Here is a 17,074-nt window from a genome sequence, read left to right on the forward strand (position 1 = left end):
GTTTAGGCTATACTACCCAGTTATTCAATCAAACATTAACCCACGTGCTGTTGCGAGGGTACTCTGTAGATGTGATTAAAATCCACAATCAATTGACTTTAAATAAAGGAGGTTATATTCCATAATGTGGATGGACTTAATTTAATCAGTGGATAGGCCTTAAAGACAAACTAGGTTTACCCGATGGAAAAAGAAATTCTGCCTCAAAACTATAGCATCTGGGCAGCCCCAATGGCCCAGCGGTTTGGTGCCGCCTTCAGCCTGGGGTGTAATCCTGGAGACCCAGGATCAAGTCCCATGTCGGGCTCCCTGAATGGAGCCTGCTCTTCCCTCTGCCTGTGTCTCTGCCTCTCTCTCTGTGTCTGTCATGAATAAATAAATAAAATCTTAAAAAAAAAATTTTTTTTAACTATAGTATCTGATCCTGCCTAAATTTCCAACCTGCAGACCTACCCTACTAATTTCAGACTTGTCAGGCTCCACAATCACATGAGTCAATTCTTTGAAATAAATACCTTTAGATACTTTTCATTCTTATTTGTTCTGTTTCTCTGGAGAACTCTGGCTGATACTATTACTGACCCTCTAACTCCATCCACTTGGTGGCTTGCCACTGTCCTCTTTTAACTAGCAAAGGAGAAAGAACATAGAGTATGCAAAGAGGAACACACCTAAAAGCTTTTACAGATTTGTAAATAGCATATACCATTATCTGTTTATGGCCTAAATGCTGGAAAAGCTAGGAAATAGTTCCTAGACAGGGCCCCAAAATAGAGAGCAGATTTTAGTGGACAGCAAGTGTGCTCTACTAAAATTTTCAATAATATGATTTCTAACATATATTTTTAAAATTGCATTGTAAGTAGTTTTTATATAGCTTATTTTATCCTTCAATGGAGCATTGAAGGTGAGTCTCACATTTGGTTGGAGAAAAATGAAGGGAAGATCATTGTAGGTTGCAGGGATAGAGGAAGTTTGAAGAAAGGGAGAAGGGTAGAATGAAGAGGAAAGAGGAACCTGTATCATGTGAAGAAGGGATACACCTTTCTGGAAACTGACCTATCTGATCCTCTTTGCCCATCTCCCTCTATCAGTGAATCATTATCTTGGTGAGCCACCATTACAGATGGGAGTTGCATAGTCCTCAAGTATGTTTGAACAACTACAAAAAAAAAAAAAAATGTATACACTGATCTAGATCTTAGAGTAAGTAATGGAATGGAGAGAAATGAGGCTAGAAAGGTAATACTCACTTCAAATGCATGCTCAAGAATTTGAATTTTCCTCTTTAAACAGTGAGGAGTTAATATAAAGTTTTTATGCAAGGATTGATGTGATCGATGTCAATATCAGACATTAGATTTATCAGGTTGTTTTATTTAAAATAGGTGGGATGAGGGAGAGACATGAATTGAGCAGACTAGTTAAAAAGAAGATTGTGGTAATGGTATAGGGCAGAGATAAATAATGCTTTGTAGCAGGTGGCAATGAGAATTGAAAGAAAAAATAGTAGAAGTAATACATGGCAGTAGAATGGACAGAATTTAATGTCTCATTATATATAGGAATAAGGGAAAAGTATTCAAAAATATTACCTAGGTTTCAAATTGTGGTGCTAGGAGGCTGGTGTAGCCTAACTAAAATTAGACATATTTCACCTATTCTCTTATATCAATTAACTTTTCCTGAATAGATGATCAAGGTACTAGATCCTACTTGTGGCACACAGAGTGTCATGGGAGCTGAGAGGAGGGGGTGACCCTTACAAGAATGCCCAGTTTCCTTTGACATCTTCAGACCTCTTGTAATACTATCCCCTACTTCATCACTGCAGAAAGACATTTAATGTTCATTAAGGAGATATAAATAGGTTGCTCCCTTATCAACCTGGCAACTGGGTCAATTTCACACTGAGTCATTAAATGTCTTAAGAACTGGTAATCTATCATGTTTTAATGACAACTTTAAAATGGTATTTCAAAACCAAAAGATTTATATCCCATTAAGAGATGATTGTAATATACTAATGCAAGACTTCACTCACCCATTGAGAGCTGTATTTTATGAAGGAAGTGGGGGTGGCTAGGTAACTACCTTGCAATATTAAAAATAGCTGACCATTTTGCATATTTAGTTTAGAGCCAGCATTTTACTTAATTTGTATTTTGGCAGACACATAGGTAGCCAATTTGATACCTTTACAAATATCTGAATGGGCCATTTTAGCCCATAAATGTGAGCCCCAGGAGCTCGGCAAATAAGCAGAGCCAAAAACAAACCAACGAACAAAACACCAAGCAATATGCCAGTTGTTAAAAAGGTAAATTAAACCCATATATCAATGATGACAAAATAGTTACATATGCAATTGATGGGCAAATATGTATCATTCAATAGGTTCCCATCTTTTCTCCCAAGGGATTATATTGGCTGAAGAGAGACATTTTCATTGCTAGCTATCCCTATTCCTCTTGTCTTTGTTCAATCTTGGTAATAAAAAGGGGGATCATTTTAAGAAAAGGCTGTCTCTATATATATTCTGGTAGTAAGAGTTTTCTAGAATTCCATAATATTTGCATAAATTATTTTTATAATAAATCTCTCTCTGTTTTAACTGTTCTTGCCACTATTACAATTACTCTGTAGCTTTTATTTTACTTTCTTCTATCAAATCTTTATAATTGCACACTAGTATAATTTATCACATTGATGAGATTTATTCTGAGATTTCAAGAAAATTAGGATTCTTCTTTTTTCTTTCCATATGTCTTAATTCACCAAGTGAATTAACAGCTGTTTTGTTTTTGTTTTTGTTTTCTTATGCTATCCAAATCACTGGGTTATTCTCCCATGTACTAATCTTTGCAGTCTCTGGTGTTTCTTGCTATAGGTGCCCTACCTCTTAAAGGCAGAACAAGGCTTTGAGGCTTTTCTTCCTGTGTCCTCCATGTCCTCCACCCAATAAGCCTAGATTAATGATTGCAGAGTTTTGGTGCCTTTAATATCATGTTTTCCTAGAGTCCAACTATTGGATCAAATGGTCAGGCAGTCTGTGATATTCCAGAAGATGGTGCCATGTTTACCACAGTACCTGTAGTGCTGCCTCATAGGAGCTATTGTCACTCCAGTGTACTGCAGTGCAGGTTTCTCTCTTCCACTCTTTTCACTCCATGTCTTTCCCTCACAAACAAGGGTATTGGCTAAGATTTAGAGGTTCTCTGGACTCTTCCCTTAAAGATCTGATTAAATATGTAAATATATCTTTAATGTCTTGCTTGTTCATCTATAAATATAAGAAGAAAGTCTGAATACAATTTGAACTACTTATGTAAATTTCTGGACACACAAATAAAAATAAATTTATTTTCTACTTGTTTTTTCTTCTCAAGAACTTTCCCTCTTTCCTAGATTCTGAGGAAATGAATAAAATGATCATACTTCATCTGAAAAACATTTGGCTTATATTTAAATTATTTACATTTCTGCAAAAGGGAAGCTCCAGCAATTTAGCAATCTTTAACTGCTATTTTCTTCTGGCTTATATATGAAAATCATAGTAGAAAGTAACAGATTGGTTTCATTAGATGTCCTAGATTGTGGGGACATAGTTGCAACTCAATATTTGTAAGTTATAAATGGAGGGGGGGGAAATTTACATTTCAGAAACTAACAATAAGACCTTGGACATCTAATCTAATATAAACTTTAACTTCCTCACCTTTAAAATAATCTATTAAAATGTATTCTAGTTGCAGTATTCAGTAAGTCTATGAGTTATTTGACAGATTAATGATGCCACCTAAAAATTTAATGTCATTTTCATTAAAATATGTTTCTATGTTATATTGTCTCAAACTATGTATGAAGAGAATTATTATCCCTTTTTTTATACAAAGGCAGTGGGCCAGGGAAGTGAAATAAATGGTTCAGGCACACAACTATCTAGTATTTGCAGGAGATGTAATTCCTTTTTCTCCTTCTGCTTTTTGTTTGATTTACTTTTATATATCAGTCTGTAAATTCACTTAAAAAAGTAAACAGCAGAAAAAAATTTAATAGCTGTGATTTGTATGTAATTCATAATACTGATTTAGTAATCAACTATTTTATGCATCACAGCTAACTAGGACCTCTAGTGTTTAGACTCTAGTAGAGATGTAAATGATTTTTTAAAAAAAAGGTGATAGGGCCAAAAAAAAAAAACACCCAACTTCTCATCACCATTTTCTATTTGCAAATGTGTGATCAGAAAGAAAGGATTCTTAAATTGCTGAATAAGAAAACATAAAGAAAACATAAATTTTAATTATGCATACAAGATTAAGCAAAAACCCTTTATCACTAAGGAACAATGCTTCAGGTAAGTTTTAGAATAATAGCTAATGTGCTCAGCTAAATTTGGCAGTGGAGAAACTGATAAAAGTCACAGAACACAGTTACTCTTTCTTATAATACCTCATATATCTTTACCTCCAGATTAGAAACTAATGACATACATATATATATATATATATATATATAGCCCTTATATGATATATATATATTATATAAGGTATATATATTATACCTCCAGATTAGAAACTAATGACATACATATATATATATATATAGCCCTTATATAATATATATATATTTTATATATATAAAGCCCTTTTAAAAATCAATAAAAACAAAAGATAGATAACATAATAGAAAAATGGGCAAAAGCCTTGAACAATTAATAAAAGAGAGGTTTGCTTTACTAGACATCAGAGAAAAGAAAAACAAAAACTATTATGTCATGCCACTAAAAACTTTCCAGAATGCCTAGGATGTAAGATAGGCCTACTGAATATAGGTAAGTATGTGAATCAACTTGTATTCTCATATGCTGCTGGTGAAAATGTAAACTGATATAATTTTGGAAAACTCTTTGGCAATATCAAGTAAACCAAAACTTACACATATCTTATAGCCCTAAATTTCACTCCTAGGTATATATTCAAAAGAAATTTATGTGTATATTCACAAAATAACATATAAAAAGTGTTTACAATGACACTATGTGTAATAGCCCCAAACTAAAAATAACTCAATTCTCAATTATCCATTAAGAGCAGGATGAATAAATTGTGCTATAATTATACAACAAAACACTATATATAACAGCACTACTACATAATCACAAGTAATATGATATCACAAACAAAAAGAAGCCAGACACAAAAAGTAGATTGTATGATCCTACTTATGTAAATTTCAAAAACAAGCAAAACAAATGTATGGTATAAGAAGTCAGAATAGTTGCTATCCTTGAAAAGAAAATGGTGAATAGGAAGGAGCCTGGGTGGCTTAGTTGGTTAAGCGTCTGCCTTTGGCTCAGATCATGATCCCAGAGTCTGGGGATTGAGCCCCACATTGGGCTCCTGCTCAGGGGAAGTCTGCTTCTCCCTCTACCCTTCATCCTGCTTGTGCTCTCTCTCTCTCTCTCTCTCTCAAATAAATAAAATCTTTAAAAAAGAAAAAAAGGGAAGGAATCTGAGGAGGCACCTGGGTGAAAGTGTCATTATGTTTTTTATGTAAATTCTGATTACACGACACTTCAAATTGAAAACATTAATCAAGCTCTCATATAATTTGTATCTTTTTCTATACATGCTATATTTCAACAAAAAGTATATATTAATTTATATGAATGTGGGGATCCCTGGGTGGTTCAGCAGCATAGCACCTGCCTTTGGCTCAGGGTGTGATCCTTGAGTCCTGGGATGGAGTCCCACATCGGGCTCCCTGCTTTTCCCTCTGCCTGTGTTTCTGCCTCTCTCTTTCTCTGTCTCTGTCTCTCTCTCTCTCTCTCCGTGTGTGTGTGTGTGTGTGTGTGTGTCTTTCATGAATAAATAAATAAAATCTTTAAAAAATAATAATAATGTATATGAATGTATGTGTGTGTATATGTGTTGGTATTTTTTCCGGGTATTCAAAAGTACACATTATTGGGTACTTCCATCTTTAACATCAACACAGAGACATTTTTTTCTTTGGGATGTAACTGAAGCGTAAGCTGGAACTATGATGCGAACCCAGAATTATGAGTACCCTTACAGTTTCATATTTATTTTTTGAGAGCTAGGGTTTGAAATATCCATTAATTTCTTCCAGATACATAATCCATCGCCTCCCTTATCAGTTTTGCTTTTCTATTCTCCATCATTTACATGTTTTTGGTTGTTGCATAAGAGGACAACTTTAACAATGTAATTTGTTGTGTAAAATACACAGTTGAGGTTTGTCATAAGAACTTTTAATGTTAAAAAAAGAACAAAGAACTTTTAATGTTAATTGATACAATTTAAATAATCTAGTCATGAAAAAGTTAATAATGGGGAAGAAAATACAGTATTAAAAATAAAGATAACCAGGTATTAGAGACTTCCTGGTGTAAGTATGTTACACTACCTAAACAAGTACAACTTTCAAAAAGACCAAACCCAAATCTAATTAAATCTCTTGATTAAATCTTGGTTAATTTTTAGAAAATGATGAAGATACAGAAAATCTGAAACATGCTATGGGAAATATAATCATTAAAATTCAGACTGTGGGACAACCTATAGCTCAAAGATTCAGTTTCTTAAATAATTTTCAATGGAAAAAGAAATAGGGCCAGTCTACATATTGGGAGAGAACTAAAGACATATCAACTATCACAGTGAATAGACTTGTCTTGAATCTACATTAAATAAAATTTTAAATATTTATTAACATAACTGAAATATACAATAGGAAGGACTTACTAATTTTTTTAGGTAGCATAGATGTCTGGTTTTATATATATATATATATATATATATATATATATATATATATTTTAAGATTCCTTATACTGTAGATATTCATACTAGAATATTTACAAATAAAAAATATATAATATCTGGGATTTGTTTTAAAAGAATATGGGATGACAGAAAGGAGGAAACACAGAATAAATAAAACAGTATTGGATAAGAGTTGATGAAAACTGGGGCAGCAGTTTAGCGCCACCTTTGGCCCAGGGTGTGATCCTGGAGACCGGGGATCGAGTCCCACATGGGGCTCCCTGTGTGAGGCCTGCTTCTCCCTCTGCCTGTGTCTCTGCCTTTCTCTCTCTGTGTGTCTCTCAAGAATAAATAAATAAAATTAAAAAAAAAAAAAAGTTGATGAAAACTGAACACCGATGAAGTGCTCATGGTTACTAATTATACTATTCTTTGTTCTTTTTATTATGTTTGAAACTTTCTATGATAAATTTAAGGAATAACAAATAAGTTAAAGCAGAGAGGTATATCCTTGAGTGCATTTGAACTTATATGACATTTTCTAGAAAGATAATTATAGCAGCAAAATATGAAGACAGATATTAGACTATGGAACAAATATAAAGATGTGAATCTTTGATTCAGAAACATCACATTTTACAAGTGATTATTCATAAAAGCTAAAAAGTGAGACAAGAGCAGATGAACACACACTTGGTTGCAAAAGCCAAGAACAAAACAACACATTCCTCCTTTTATGCCTTTGTGAATTAGTCACAGTATCAAGTTGTTGGAGAGGCACTTTAATTTGATACCTTTTGTGCTTTGGGGATACTTTTACTGGGTTAAAATTGCTGCTGTTAGAAAAATCAGTGTCAACCATGGAGTTATGTTGACCCTATGGGCAAAGGTGAGATGAGAGGGTCAGGCTGAGAAATGAAGACAAGAGGGGAAACGTGCAAGGAGTGGAGCAAAATGTCAGAGAAAACTTTCTTTTTTAAAATGAGCTGGATTTTTTTTTTCCTTGTGCCCAGGAAGTCATGTTATGCTTTGTCTCAGGAGAGGAGTAGAGAAGCGCCTCTTGCTGCCCTCTGCTAGTATCCTGATCATCAGTGTCAACAGAGTAGCCCTGCTATGCCTTTAGTAGCAGCGGAGAAATTGAGAGCAGTTCCATATCTGCCCAATTACAGTTTATGGAGCCTGGCCCTGAGAAAGCAAAAGATCAGCACTTTCTCCTTTCATAGTCTGTAAAGGTTCACTCTCTCTCTCAGACACCCTGCCCCTTCCAAATCAAAAGATTCTCAATAAATCAAAATCAAAAGATTCTGGTTCTGGTTCAAGATCTGTACTTTTCCTCCCAGAATTTGAGTCTTTCATTTGCAAATGAGAGACTTGAAATATATTATCTTGGAAGTTTTGTTTAATTCTATCAGTCTTTAAGTTTACATTCACGGATCACCCCTGGTAAGTGTGGACAAGTGTCTTCACGGCTCTTCTGTTTAAGACTGATTACAGAGGGAAGTAGAAGAATAAACCCTAGGATGATTCTCTTATTTAAGCTGTACAAAATTTATTTTGGTTCTGTTCTGTTTTTGTTTGTTCACTTGTTTGCTTTATTCTTTTTTATATATAACTATAGATGTTCTTTGGGGAGAGTAGGTGATTTTTTAAAATAGGATAATAGACTATGCAACCCATCTTAACTTGTGACTAGAGAAATAACCCTCCCTATTTATTCCAATGCTGGGTATTCCCAGATGTCTCATGGCTTGCAAATTCATCCTATGCATAGAATTACATATCTTACATGCATGTCTAATCACAACAATCCCTTGCTCAAGCACACCTCTGGTTCCCCACTTCCTAAAGAAAAAAAAAAAAACAACTCATCTGTGTTTTTTTTTTAAACTTTCTTTTTATAGAAATTTTCACAACTCATGCAGCAATTGGTATACTTCACTAATTTGAAATACAGAAATCATAATATTGTAATTATTTATTTCACATGGTTTTCTTTGTAGGAAGTGCCCTGTTGTTCTCTTGAGACCTCTTTATTTCTGAATTACCCAAGTACCCTAATGGTTACTCAGTCCAAAGGAGTAATTACAAAGGCCAGGCTTAAAAAAAAAACAAAAACAAAAACAAAAACAAAGGCCAGGCTTAAAAGGATACAACTAAGATGTCCAAGTAGTACTCTTATAGCAAGATTTTGGTTGTGCCAGCTTGTATCATTTTTAAACACAGGTCATATACAGAGGGCTCTGGTTAAACTCCTACAGTTCAGGTTTCTTTTAGCCCATAAATGAGCTACAAGATTACCTTCATGTTGCCCAAAGCCCAGGTTTTATGACAAAAGAACTAGGCACAGAGTCCTCAAGCTTCATGTATATGTTTTTTCAGAATTAGTTCAGGCTCATGAATTCTGAGTCCAGGTTAACAGCCTAGATTCTGTTCCCTCACTGTGAGTTCCCCTTTAAGATCTTTCCCTGCCAGTGAACATTAGGCAAGTTCACCCAGTAAACTCTGACAAGTTTCTTGAATTTTAATTCTCATAGAGAGGAAAGTGGTATTTAGCTCCATCCCTTCCTCACCACTGTCCTCAGTTCCTTAGGAAAAAAAAAAATTGTTCCATCCCTTGCCCTGAGCTCTGTACACCAAGATCACGATTCTTTTTATACACACACACACACACATACACACACCACCACCAAGATCAGGATTCTTTTTATACACACACACACACAGACACACAGTTAAGATCCATTTGTACCCTTTATGTAAGGGAGTGCCTGCTGGCTTTGGATTTATACATTAATGGGAGGTCATTCAAGTGTGTCTTTTTATTGCAAGTGTGTCTTTTTAGTTTTCCTTTTAGTAAAGGACATCTACTCTAAGGTCAGTGTGGGACCCAGGAAATTTAACAAAAACCCCTACCCCTGGACAACCAGAGCAGGACTGACTATTTTGTGCTGACCTGCTTATTGCTTAGGGTACTGCCCCACCCTAGTCAAAGACCAGGGCACACCCTAATCAGAAATCTGCTCAGTGATAGGCCAGATCAAATTGATACTTTAGGGTAAAATGTAACTCAATCGGCCACCTGCAAGTGTCCAGACCAGCATGACCGTGCAACTTTCTGCATATCCCATTGGCCACTGGCCCCTATAAAGCTGCTAAGCCTCTTAGTCTCCGGTCCAAGTCCCTGCTCCCCTGCATAGGGTATACTTGGACCCAGGCTCGAGCTTGTAAATAAACCCTCGTGTGTTTGCATTGGTGTCGGCTCCTTGGTGGTTTCTCGGATTCACGATCTTGGGCACAACAGTCAGTAGATACAAAGATTATTTGTATAATGTTTTAAAAATATTTTTTATCCAGCAGTTATTATAAATAGCTATTTCTGCAATTATTATTTACTAAATGTCTTTTAAGTAGATTAATAGTGGTGTACATACAAGAACAGTATTATTCTTTATTAAAAGAATTTATTAATTTATTTGAGAGAGGAAGAGAGAGAAAAAGCACAAGCACAAGATGGGGCAGAGGGAGAGGGAGCAGCAGACACCTTGCTGATCAGGGAGCCTGACTCAGGGCTTGATCCCATGATCAAGGATCATGACCTGAGCTAAAGGCAGATGCTTAACCAACTGAGCTACCCAGGAGCTCCAAGAATAGTATTATTCTTATTCTTACTTACCAGCACAATGCCCGGGCATTAGATACATGCTCAAAATGTGTTTATTGAATAAATTAAGGAAGAGCATATAGATCCGAAAGTGTTCTATGACATATAAACTATGTATCAAAAGATGAAGAAGAGTTAGCAAGTAGAAGGAATAGTATACACAAAATACTAGAAATCTCTAGAGTGTAGAGTTGGATGGAAATGGGAACAACAATGGTTTGTTATGCCTTTGTTCTTGGAGTCTCACACGATTGTCTGGTTTCCCTTTCAGGGCCCTCTCCCCCAGGAATGCACCCACCAAGGTCCTAGACTCTTCTTGGCCCTCCTCAGCTCCCTGCCTGTTTCCTGTAAGGCTGTACATAGTCCTTTTACTTCCTTGTAGCTTGTGAAACTAGTTTATAATAAACTCTTAAAAATATTGTAAAAAAAAAAAAAAAAAAAAAGACAGAAGAAGATCATGAAGATACTTACAAACTTTATGATGGAGTTGGACTTTATCCTAAGGTCAATGGGAAAATTTTACAGAATAAAAAGAAGAGAAGTGCATTTTGGAATATTATTCTGGCTTCAATATGGAGGATACATGGAAATAACCAAAACTTGAGTCCACTTTATTAATTTAGGTAAGCAGTCTTGGAACCCTGAAGTAAAGCAGTAACAGAAGAGTAGTGGAAAACTATATATTTAAGGGTAGAACTGACAAGAGTTTATAACTGATTATATGTGGGGATGAGGAGAACAAACAAGCTGAAGTCAATGTTGCGATTTTTGCTTAGACACAACTCAAAGGATCCTGGTAGCATTTATAGTGACAAAAGAAGAAACATACAAGAAATTTGGAGTGATAAGGGAAATATTGAAGTCCATTTCAGACTTTAGTTTGAGACATACAAGCAGTTGTATCTATGCGTATGAAGCTCAGGAAAGAGATCTAGTGAAGATGTATATTTGGTGAAATTCAATACATGGCACAGGAATGGCTAAATTTTTATCTTGTGTTTCTACTCTGAAATATTACAGGATTTTTCTAGAGTTCTGAGTTGAAAACAGAATTTGAGGCAAAATTCCTTAATAGTGAAAAATATGTGTCTATTGATTAGTGAGGTTTCACATGTATATATAGAGAAGAATGGAGGCATATTGGTAGCTTTCATTTAACCGGATCTGGGTGGTAACTGATACCATGGGATATACATATATAAAATAAAAGTGAAAAGGAATTAGGGTGAAATTCTAAAGTACTCTATTATTTTGGAAACATAGAGAAGAATTCTGGTTCTGATGATTTAGGCAATGGACTAGAAAGAGTCTTTTGTTACCAATTTATCATTACTGCAAACAGAGTAAGATTAGAGTAGAAAAACAAAATGTTAAGAAAATGTTTTGCTATTTTTATCTTCAACTGCCCTCCTTTTGTGACAATCACATCCCAACATTCTAACGCTTGGAGGAATTAAAGAATCACTAAATAAGGTTGCATCAATTCTGCATAACATTCTATACTGACTGCCATCAATATGCTGCCACCTTGGTCCTGTAAGGAGGTGTCTATGAACATGCCACAATGCCTAGGTCTCTGTCATTCTACTTGCCTAAAAGCTGCCTTTGTACCCTCCTCGATATCCTGGTTCTCCTTCCTTTTGTTGAGCTTTTATTTTCATCACGGGTACTGCTTTTTTTTTTTTTAAGATTTTATTTATTTATTCATGATAGAGAGAGAGAGAGAGAGAGGCAGAGACACAGGCAGAGGGAGAAGCAGGCTCCATGCCAGGAGGCTGATACGGGACTCGATCCCGGGACTCCAGGATTGTGCTCTGGGCCAAAGGCAGGCGCTAAACTGCTGAGCCACCCAGGGATCCCCATGGGTACTGTTTTGTCAGCATGGTGAGTAAGCCATATTATTAGCTACCACATTTTCCTATTATGGGACACTAGCTTTCCTACTTTCTTAGACTTTTCTATTAATAAATTAATTCAGTGAGGGGTGCCGGGGTGGCTCAGATGGTTAAGTGTCTGCCTTCAGCTCAAGTTACAATCTCTGGGTTCTGGGATGGGGCTCCACATCTGGCTCCAGTTCAACAAGGAGTCTGCTTCTCCTTCACCCTCTGCCTCCTCCCCTGGCTCGTGCTCTCTCTCTCTGTCTCTCTGTTTCTCTGTCTCTATCAAATGAATAAATAAAATCTTTTTAAAAATTAACTAATTCAGTGTATATTTATTATCTCCTGCATTCCAGGCCCTCTATCTCTTTGTTTATTATTTGGGTACACCAGTCCTGTGCAGTAAGTGAAAGAGAGAGACAAATAATCCAACAATTACAACATTCCTGTAAATGTTGTCACAGAGGTGATAAAAGAGAATAGATAAATGAGAATGTTACTTGTTTTCCAGAATCAGTGAATGATTTCCAGAATAGAAGTCAGTGGACTGAGGAAGAGAAATAAATAGGGATATTTCTAGCTTATTTTCTGATTCCACTGATAGACCAATTAGATTCATAGAATAAATTTTGACTACATTTAACTGAAAACTTAAATGTATATTATATTAAACAAAAACTTGTTTATGTATCTTCTCCAAATAAAAGGAGTTTGGAAGGGTCAATCTAGGACTGGTATGGTGGCTTCATAGTTACCAATGACCATTCTCAGTCCTTGGCATCTGTCCTTGAGTTTACTTCACGCTTCAATATGGCTGCTGAAGATCCTATTGTCATCCTACTGTGATTCAGGCAACAAAAAAATGAAAAGAATAAAAGGGAAAGATAGATGCACCTCCTGGATGAGACACTGTGGAATATAGGAGAGGGGTCAGTTGATGGGGAGAGAAAAAAAGATTGTCCGGGAGGGAAGGAGCAAGATAGTCTCCATAATAGTAATGCTGTGATTTCAGAAAGAACAGTATATACAAAGCAATATAACTCCTTACAGTAAAGTAACAACAAAACCAACAAGTATATACAACATATCATAAAAACTGAAGTATGAGTTCTTTGATTAGAAGGAAAATAATTATATCACTGACGCTATTTAATAGCTGTATTTTTCCATATTTATTTCCCCCTATTGGAAGGGGTCCATGAAATCCTCATTCACTTAAATTTGGAGTGTATTTTGTTTCTGAACTGAAGAAACTGTTTGAAAACTTGGAGAGTGTATTTATGGATTGCTTTGCCAACCTGTAGTGGCAATAACTTTTGAGACACTCAGCGGGGTTGACTTTGTCAAGTGTAACAAAGAATATTTCAAATATTGGGGGCTTGGCAAAAACCTTCAGTGTGATTTGCCAGGTGCTGTTCCATCAATTTTTAACACCCATTTTTTTAAAAGACATTTAATCTATACTTATTTCTTACTGCTTTATTTCTTAACTCATCAAAATGTTATATTTCAAGAGCTCTTTGATGTGTATGATACCTTTGGGCTCTCTCCCCCCAACCTTCTGCTAAACAGGAAGTTATGTTAGCCAAGGGGAGAAAGGCAGGAAGAAAACCTTTGAATTTTGGAAAGGGTGTTGGTTCTGGTTGCAAAAGCCTTAAGGTTTGAATCAGTGCTGAGCATGATTGAAATTGTCATCTTGAAAAGGAGGAATTGATCATGAATGGATTTTTTTTTTTTAAATATACAATCACATATGCAGTGAGAAGATATCAAAGATTATCTAATCCCATCTTCTACTGAAGGACTGAATTCCTCCCAACATGTTATGGTCATGGCTCGGTTTGAATACCTCTAATAACAAGAAACTCAATGCCTGCGAAGGTCAACGTATCTTTTTTTCCCCGAAAAATCAAGTGGTTATACCTTTAATCTCTTTTTCACTGTTGAATTTTTTTCATCCTTCTTCCTGATGTGCGTTCCCAACATCTCTCTCCCATAGGTCCCCCTCTCTTACCTCATGAAATAGGGTCCCCCTCTCACCTCATGTTTCCAGCATTCTTCTCTCTGATGATGTGATCCGAGCATGCTCCTCTCAGACAGGTGTCTCCAGCATCTCTCTCTGACGACCTGTTCCCAGAATCCCTCTGACTAGCGTGACTGGCATCCTTTCCTCTGAGGACGTTCTCGCAAATCCTCTCTCTGAGGGAAGCTCCTGGCATCCCCCTCGGACGGAGAGTTCGGAGTTCGGGAAGCCGCCTCCTCCAGCCTCTTCCCCACCCCCCACCCACCCCCCTCGTAATGTGTATTTTTGGCATCCCCCCCTGAAGGAGCCTTCAGTCGTCCCCCTCTCTGACAGAAGTTCCCGGCATCCCTCTCTGAAGAAGCATTCAGTCGTCCCCCCCTCTGACGGAAGTTCCCAGCATCCCTCTCTGACGGAAGTTCCCGGCATCCCTCTCTGAAGGAGCCTTCAGTCGTCCCCCTCTCTGACGGAAGTTCCCAGCATCCCTCTCTGACGGAAGTTCCCGGCATCCCCCTCTCTTAAGTCGTTTTCCCAGCATTCCGCTCTGGCGGTGTGTTTTCAGTGTGCTCCTTTGAGCGTGTTCCCAGCATCCCTTTTTCGCTCTCTTGCTTTCTTGCTTTCTCTCTCTCTCTCTACAGTAATCTCTGTCCTTTGGTTTTCATATGCCTCGCTGAGCCGCACGGAATCCACGCATTTCTTCTGCTACGTTGATGGTCTTTCAAATGTTTGAAGGCAGCTATGGTGTCTCCCTGGTTTTCATGTTCTTGAAACATAAAATGCCAAAGTCATTGAAATACGAATGTGGCAACGTTTTAGTCTCATCCAATAACTAGAAGAATCTTGTCCAAGCACCAGTGTTTGTCAATATTACTCTTGAATTTTATGCTCCGTTATTAAATAATATACATGTGCCACCCACTAAAAGAGTTGAAAGAATGCATGCTTTGTCCTGGAAATCATATTTCTATTTATGCAGCCTAAATTCTCTTAAAATGTTCTCTCTCTCTCTCTCTCTCTCTCACACACACACACACACACACACACACTCTACATATACCAGGAAAGGAACTAGAACTATATGCACAACATATGACATTAAGGACTGCTTTCAGGATTTTAGACCTAAAGTGGATGTTCAATAATTAGAAATGAATGGTGAATGAGAACACAGCACACACACACACACACACATACACACACACACACATTTTTTTTTCTAAGTCTGTGGACTCAGATTCACAGCAGTTTACCATATACTACAATTATAGCAGGTTCACTACTTAGTATATGAAACAAATCAGCTTAGGTGTTTCAGAAATTTATAATGGAAGGGCAGTGGAGTTTACAGAAACCTATGGTACTTAACAGGGTTTATTTATCAGATTTTACAAATGCTACCAGGAATTCTCAAACACAATCCTATTTTCTTGATCTAAATGTATGCTAACGAAATTCTGAAGTTACCATGTTTAAAAAAGAAGTGTGTCTTAGTTTTGATTCACAAATATCCACTACTGAGATAATTTTTAGCATCCTAAATTGTACACAGAGAGCCTTACTGAATTTCCTCCGCTGAAATTATTCCCTTTCTCTTAGATATTACCACAGCACTGTATGCATTCTAGTTACCATTAAGTCAAAAGTGGTGCAAGTGGCAGGATCCCTATCTTACAATGAAAATGACTGTAAATAGAAACGAAAACTTTGAATCCAAATACCAGTATTAATAACTAAGTAACTGTATACAAGTTACTCTGTCGTACTAGCTCAGTTTGGTTTTTTTGTTTTGTTTTGTTTTGTTTTGTTTTGTTTGTAAAATGAGAAGAGTATCTACTTCTCAGGAGTGTATGCACATATGTGTGCCTGTGTATGTATGAGGGAAGGAATTAATAAAGAAAACACATGTCAACACTTACCTCTCAAATATTTGGTGAGAATTATGTTGTCTACTATAATGTCTGGCCCATACTTGGTTTTTAATATTTATATTCTAGCTCTTCATGCCCAGTGATTAGTTTGTGTGGATTTGGTAAACATCACTGTTTATCTAGCAACCTGTAGAGAGTCACCAACCCAAATACCCCCTTTGGTTATTTGCTGAAAGTTCTGAAGTAAAAGCAGCATAGTCCTGATCAGAGCTCCTCTCTTACAAACAAAACAAACCAACCAACCTAGGGTTAGGCATATATTCCCATCTTCTGTATTTACATTTTGTACTTCTATCTTTCCACACACACCCCCTCCTCAGGTACTCCCAAGGTTTTGGGGAAATTAAAATCGGACACCCCTAGTAATTCAGTAATGTTTGATTAAGAATCACTACTTAGTCTTAACCTTCAATATTTACATGCTATTGTAAATATCTGGAACCAATTTCATTAAAATTTATGATCAAAATATTTACTAGCATTATTTTTTAAAAAAAAAAACTTGGGAACTCTAACATATGACAAAAAATCTGAAAAGAAAACTATGGCATATAATAAATAGAGAGGAAAAAACTGTCACATTTTATATGATACAATTATCTTTCAAAAAAGCTAAAATAATCTATGGTAAAAGCATATTAAGGTGGACAAATATGAAAAATATATTAAAATTTGCATTTATATGAATTAGGAATAATCAACAAAAGTATAATAAAATCATATTTGAAAGTACATACAAGGGATCCCTGGCTGGCTCAGTAGGTGAAGCATGCAACTCTTGATCTCAGGGGTTG

At 36.3% G+C, this 17,074-nt stretch overlaps 1 long non-coding RNA gene across 4 annotated transcripts in view; it reads right to left on the reverse strand.

The window, feature by feature from the left end:
* The window catches only part of LOC140635180 (uncharacterized), a 315,137-nt gene extending 300,044 nt beyond the window's left edge, over positions 1–15,093 (reverse strand). For 3 of the 4 annotated variants that reach the window (XR_012032523.1, XR_012032521.1, XR_012032522.1), the window contains exon 1: positions 14,373–15,093. This is a non-coding gene — a long non-coding RNA (uncharacterized lncRNA). The remainder of the gene's footprint in view (positions 1–14,372) is intronic. The other variant, XR_012032520.1, reaches the window with a different exon arrangement.
* Positions 15,094–17,074: the final 1,981 nt, after the last annotated feature.

Source organism: Canis lupus, chromosome 6 (assembly GCF_048164855.1).
Source record: "Canis lupus baileyi chromosome 6, mCanLup2.hap1, whole genome shotgun sequence".
Classification (NCBI taxonomy): Eukaryota; Metazoa; Chordata; class Mammalia; order Carnivora; family Canidae; genus Canis; species Canis lupus.